General features: G+C 46.2%; 1 protein-coding gene across 1 annotated transcript in view; it reads left to right on the top strand.

The window, feature by feature from the left end:
- The first annotated feature begins 2,354 nt into the window (after positions 1–2,354).
- Positions 2,355–6,000, top strand: part of TP53INP2 (tumor protein p53 inducible nuclear protein 2) — a 51,915-nt gene continuing 48,269 nt past the window's right edge. The window contains exon 1 of the mRNA XM_065414383.1: positions 2,355–2,647. The gene's annotated coding sequence lies outside the window, so the exon portion shown is untranslated. The remainder of the gene's footprint in view (positions 2,648–6,000) is intronic.

Raw genomic sequence — 6,000 nt, 5'->3', positions numbered from 1 at the left:
ATGGCGTCAGGCGTGCAGTCCTGGTACAGCATTCTGGTGTTGCTCTGCAGCAGCATGGAATGTCTATTACTGCTCGCTCTTGGACTAGGGGTTCTATCATCAATAAAGATGTTAGGCCCAGTTCAAGGTAATGATACAAAAGTAAGATATATGTCAGTGACATCTGATAATACCAGCATTCCTACCATTTGTTGTACAAGGATGTTAGCTTCCTCATGCAAGATGGCCATATCTTCTCTGTTGATCACCACATCTCCCCGGTTTATTTCAGCTGGGGTGTTGTCTCTGCCTGTGATGACTAGCTTGTGGTTTAGTGTGTCATTGCTGCAACTTCTTGTCTTGAACAAGTTCTGTACCAATGTGTCAATCAACAGTTTCTTATTTTCAGTAACTGTCAAGACGACTTTCTGTGGAGGGAACTGTGTATTTTGCACTCAACTCATGCACTCTGCTTGCTTCTGTAGCTCTGCTAGATTTTGTGACACCCTTTGTGCTGAAGGCTTTGTACCTGTCAAAGGCAAGATATGCAACATCTTCTACTAACTCGTGTATAGTGTCAACTCTGAAATTGGTCACAAAGTCCTTGAAACAATTTGCTGGCCAGTGTACTACCCAAAGAACTGCAGAACTGACAATGACTATGCTAGTGACTTCTTCTGAAGTACATCTAGTTGGCACCTCTGTCTGCAGCTGCTTCTTTAGGTTAGACTTAGCCTTGGCAGTCCTCATGTCACCAGTCACTGCACACTGACGTTGGTACAGGAGCCAACTCATGGTGATGAAATATTCTTGATATCAATCTGTCATGAACTTGCTTATAGGCCTAACATTCTTTAATATATACGGTTAGTGTCAAATACCTTTGTTGGCTCAACCTATGCATGCTTTTTTGTTACTGCCAGTGCCTGTAGTAGCCTTCGTATTGTGTCATAGAACCTGTAGGCCAGCTATCCCTATAGGTAGTGATAGCTAGCATGGAAATTAAACAATGAAAAGCATAAAACAAAACAAAAACAAAAGGGGAATGAAGAAAACAGCTGACTATGGGTTTGGTTTATAATCAGTTAAAGTCTATATATTTTTTTTTAATTAATGGAGATATCCCATCTCCTAGAACTGGAAGGGACCTTGAAAGGTCATCAAGTCCAGCCCCCTGCCTTCACTAGCAGGACCAAGTACTGATTTTGCCCCAGATCCCCAAGTGGCCCCCTCAAGGATTGAACTCACAACCCTGGGTTTAGCAGGCCAATGCTCAAACCACTGAGCTATCCCTCCCCCCCAAATTGTCCAACATTTCCAAATTAATTTGCATGAGTGAATATGTAAGAATTTGTTAAGTAAGCATGTTTTGAGAGTAAAAGACAAATATATCTTGTGTCTCAATTGTGGGGAGGAAGGAAGGTGTAGTATTAGCAGCAAGGCATATGGCTATAACAGGCCCTAATACAGACATATGTGCCTCCCTAGCTAATTATGCTCCATAACAAAATACTAGTGCAAAGCTTCCATGAAAAAGCAACTGAAATTCAATTAAAGTGTAAAGTATCAGAGGGGTAGCCGTGTTAGTCTGGATCTGTAAAAAGCAACAGAGTCCTGTGGCACCTTTAAGACTAACAGTTAGTCTTAAAGGTGCCACAGGACTCTGTTTCAATTAAAGTGGTTTCACTGTCACCTAGCTTGGGACGGGGGGGGGAGGTAATAAGTGCTCATATTTCAAATTGCTCAACAATCACAAGATGGCAGGAGGCAGTTGCTTCTAAATTCAGCATCCACAACACACACACACACACTATGGGCACTACAACAAGGTACTGCACAAACCCTGCATTTGGCTACTGGGCTGAAATGGGAAAGCAGAGGCCACCCAGCGTGCCCCAGGTCAGACAGAGAAGGGACTCCAGTGTGGGTGGGGTGGACAGAAAGCGGTGGCTGGGCTGCTCTCTATCCTGCCTGCAAGGGGGCGAAGGAGCAGATTCCTGGGAAGCCCACTGAAGACCTGGCATTTGGGGTGGGGGGAGGCTGCTGCGGCTGCTGCTGCTGTTTTCCCCGAAAACAAGTGGGGAGGAGGCGCATGCTCAGTTCCGCACCCCCAGTCCGGACCCTGCCTATTGCCACGCTGCCGCGAGCAATCGGAAACCCCCCACGGCCGCACCCCGAACTCCACACGGGTCCCGGCTCTCACGTGGAGCAGCTCCGGCTCCTCCCTCATCCCCGCGGAGGGGTGCAGCCTTGAAGCCCCGCCCCAACCCCGCTCTGCCTCCCATTGGCTGCTTGTCCGACGGGTTACGCCCTCTGCGGGCGGGCCCCTTTGTGACGTCACAATCAGCTGTTTGGACGTTCTAATTTCTGATCTGGTCTGAGATCAGCAGCAATAACAGAAAATAATAATAATCACCCTGAAGCCAGTGGAGGGAGGGTCCGGCCCCAACAGCAGCCGCCTACAGCTTGCAATGGTGCATATCTTCTGAGAAGAACAGACACACCACCACCACCTCCTGCATTTTTTTTTAATTTCCATTTATAATGTTGTTGATTTAATTAAAACTACCTCATAGACTGCCTAAAGCTGGTGCTTTACGATATTTAAAAAAATCTTGTGGTTTCTTGCGGTGTTGTTTACAAAATAATTGCTGACATTAAAGGCAAGGTAAGTGCCATCCTCTGTTCTGAAATGTGGCTGGCTAAATTCAAACTTGAGAGCTCTCTCTTTGTACTGCGGGCAGTATTTTTTTTTTTTAATTGAGTATGTTGTTTACGTTTTTAAGATCTCTCTCTGCATTGAATGGGCTGGGTGTGTGTTAAAATCTCGATGTGAGGGTGTATTAAGATTTAAGAGCCATCTATTTTCTCCTTGGTGTGTGATTTAAGGTCCCTTTGTATTTAGCTGGCTGTGTGCAGGCAGGAACATCTCTTTGTGTTTTAGTACGTTGTGTGCATTATGATTTGATGTGGCTGTTGGGTGGAAAGGAGAACAGAGCTCATTACCTTGTCGGGGAGACTATTAGCTATGAAGAGAGGTTGGTCTTTTGTTGTTTTTATACATCAGCCCTGGCCTGTAGTGACCAGGGTGAAAAAACAGGGTAATTTTGGATCTGGAGAGAGGTTCCTACTTACTTCAACCACACAAGAGTCTGTCTCTCTCTCTCGCCTTGGCTTGCCAATAATGAGAGGGGGGGGGGAGGGACATAATGTCGAGGCAGGTTTGTGAAAGCATATGGCCCCAGTTCAACCCCAATCCTCCTAACTACCTAAAATGGTGATGGTGCTTGGATTTGGTACTAAACAAAAAGACATACGAGGTCGCCAAAAAGAATGCACTGGGAGGACTCGGGCTCCGGCTGGTGTATTCCTCTTTCCAGCTCCTATGCAGGAGTCTCGACTCCCTTTTGCCACAAGCAGTGGGGTATAAATTAGTACAGCACACGCAGAGAAGGGGATGTGAGCAGAGAGCCCGTCTAGGTCATAGCAGGCGAATGGAAAGTGTACATCCTAATTAACGGCAGATCAGAGGGGTGATGCGCTGCGGCTGCTGCTTTGACTCAAGCTGTTTCTCTGAGGCAGAGACAGAGGCTTATGCTGAGACGATCCAAATCGGGCCTGTCTCTGTTCGGCTAATACACTTCTCTCCAGCAGGCGTTTACAGTGAATGGGCAAAGCGAAGTTGGTGCCTGGTTTGTTTCCTGATCGATTTCCCGTTTCCTCCCTCCCTCCCCAACTCCTTCACTGCAGGGTTAGCGTTTCTCGCTTGCATGAACAAGAGAGCGTGAATTGCACCAGATCCGCTCGGGCTTTAGCAACTAAGCCGGCCTAGGGAAGGACAGAAGCTGTCCAGCCCCGTGGTGTGGGCACAACGGGGCTGGGTGTTTGTCCTACACCATCTACCCTTCTTTGGAAACGGGCAGTGGTGCCAAGGAGGGTGGCTCCTGGCTCTCCTCCTCTTCGAGAACATAAATAGGAACAAAGCCCCGGCTCCTGGAAGGGGGGGGGGGGGAGATCTCCCCCTCCTGTGCGTCTGCAGAAAAAAAACAACTGGTGGCCAGTTGTACCGCTCTAGTCAATACCCCCTTGTCTCTAGTTGTTGTTTGTTTCGCCACCAACGGATTAAGATTAAAGGTGGATCTCTATCCCCATTGGCTCCCTGGGATTGGACGCCTGTGGTGACGTACGCGTGATTTGCATATGACATTGAAACGTCACCCAGGCCAGCCCTCCTCCACAACACATATTGAAGTTGTCCTCTTTTGACCTGTGCTGAGGGAGGTAATGTGCTCAGTGCTGGTCTGCAGCACATTCCTTTGACAGCTTTGTAGGCAAAAGACAGTCGGTAATATTTTTATCTTTGCCTTACTGAGCAAGGCAAGGTCAGGCTGCTCAACTGAATAAGGCTGAGCAAGGGGGGAAGTATTAATGCTCACCTTTGCTCTAGGAAGTTATCCTTAGTAGTAGCTGCACTGCTAGCCAGAACTTGGAGGTTGCTTCACTGAGCTATATATAATTTAGTATTGACACATGCAGATTAGCATGCCTAACCTATTTTTTCATACCATTAAGATGACAAAACGTTCAACTAGGCCATAGTAGTTGAGTGAAATGAAATACTAGGGCTGGATAAAAATGTTCCACATTAAATATCATTTAATATCTAATCAATAATGCAGATCCCAGATTGCTCCATTAACTAGAAAAAATAAATAGGAAAGTTATTTTAGCGATATGGCTGCTCCATAAATATTTCTAATGGGGGAGGGGAGAGAAAATACTTTAAACATTTGCAGCTGCTTGAGTAAGTCTGAAACTCAAAAACGTTTTTAGATCAAAACTTTCAAATGCATCCCATGCAAAACTGGTGTAATACCTTTATAATACGTTATTTGGACTGGAAATGCTGCCATCACGAAATGCTAGTTACAGATTTATTTAAGCTAAATCCTGTACATCCCATATTACTGAAGTTTTGACTAGTTAGATTTTTAGACCCTGATTCAGCAAAGCACTTAAGCGAATGCATGAAGTCCCATTAACTTCAGTGGGATTTAGGCATAGGCTTAAATGCTCCGCTGAAGGTCCTGGTGTCCTTCATGTTAGGCCTTAGCAGATTGACAGATGCAAATACCGGCACTGGCATGGTGAAGTGTATGCTACAACCCTCTCTGCACTATGGAAGTTTACAAGAACAGCAACAAATCTCACTGTTCAGCTGAACTTGTGTTAGACGCACATCAGCCCTACTGCAGGCAAATTCTGGCTGCTGGACCTGTTCTTACCACTTGCTTTTCAGGTGGTTAGAAATGTCAGAAGTCATTAGATCATCGTCTACTCTAGGGGCCGGATTTTCATAAGGGCTGAGCAGTCAGCAGCGTCCTTTAAGTCACCTACATTAACTGGCCAGAGCAATGAAAGCTGCGAGATGCGGAGCCTCTGAAAATCTGGCTCTAGTTGTGGGTTCTTAGCAATGGGGAGGGGGAGTCTAGCTTCAGTTCACCAGTGCTAGAACTAGTGGAAGCCCTGGGATAAGGAGTGGGGGGGAATTATTTTGTAAATTTCCCCATGGTAGACAGAATCTAAGGGGTAGATACACCCCCCACTCAGAGCCCAAACCAAGGCCTAGATGCTATTTAAGCCTAGGGAGATTAAAGCACTGTCCCTGCTACAAGAAATACCCACCGCTGACCGTGCACGTCAATAATGGGTGCAGCTGAACAGGTATTGACCATGGTTTTCTGCAAGCATAGACAAGGGCATGCTGTGTATCAGAAGCCATGATTCAAACTTGTATGGGGCTTTGTGTTCTGCCCAGGGCCAGGGGTGAGTTTCACCCAATTCCTTCCCTTCCTTAAAAAGCTCTCCTTTTCTACAATACCTACAAACAAAAAACTTGACAATGGTTAGGCCACTGGTGTACTGGGACCACAGCCTATCAAACTGACCAATATTGTCTCAGTGTTTTCTTGTGTTCCCCCATCAGCCGGTCTCCATCTGTTGGATGATATTTAGATTGTA

Source organism: Emys orbicularis, chromosome 12 (genome assembly GCF_028017835.1).
Source record: "Emys orbicularis isolate rEmyOrb1 chromosome 12, rEmyOrb1.hap1, whole genome shotgun sequence".
Classification (NCBI taxonomy): Eukaryota; Metazoa; Chordata; order Testudines; family Emydidae; genus Emys; species Emys orbicularis.
This window is presented reverse-complemented; position numbering and strand designations above follow the sequence as displayed.